This window comes from Fulmarus glacialis, unplaced genomic scaffold (genome assembly GCF_000690835.1).
Source record: "Fulmarus glacialis isolate BGI_N327 unplaced genomic scaffold, ASM69083v1 scaffold47283, whole genome shotgun sequence".
NCBI classification, from domain to species: Eukaryota; Metazoa; Chordata; class Aves; order Procellariiformes; family Procellariidae; genus Fulmarus; species Fulmarus glacialis.
The window spans coordinates 1-507 of record NW_009204577.1 but is presented as its reverse complement, the minus strand read 5'-3'; positions in this window follow the sequence as shown (position 1 = coordinate 507).

Here is a 507-nt window from a genome sequence, read left to right as displayed (position 1 = left end):
TACTCGGTGTGCTGGTGTGAGAAGAGAAGTAAAGACGACTGTAAGCACCTGTGACAATGGGAGAGAGCTCGAGAAGAAGCAGAGGGATATAAAGTTCAACCAGCTGAAGCAACAAAGTGGATAGTGTGTTAGTTGTCATTAATGACTCAGATTAGAAGGCTGATTGGAACCACACTGCTGTATCAGTCATGCAAAAAACAAAGCTGTCCTCTATGTGGCAAGAATATACTGTTTCTCTCTTGCATTGTCTCTTAGAAGTATCTTGCATTTGAAAAGGGAGACTGTATGCATAGTTTCTAACCATCCTTTCAGCCCCAAAGTCTGTCACTTGATCCACCTAGTCATTTTAGTTGCTCATTCAGCTTCCTCCTAGTCAGCATTTTTCTGGTAATGGAATAGCTATATTTTCCATCAGATCCACCCCTGTATTAACCTTGATACAGATCCATTTTATTGAATCATGACACACTGTGCTAAAATAATATTTTATTTTATTTTATTTTATTT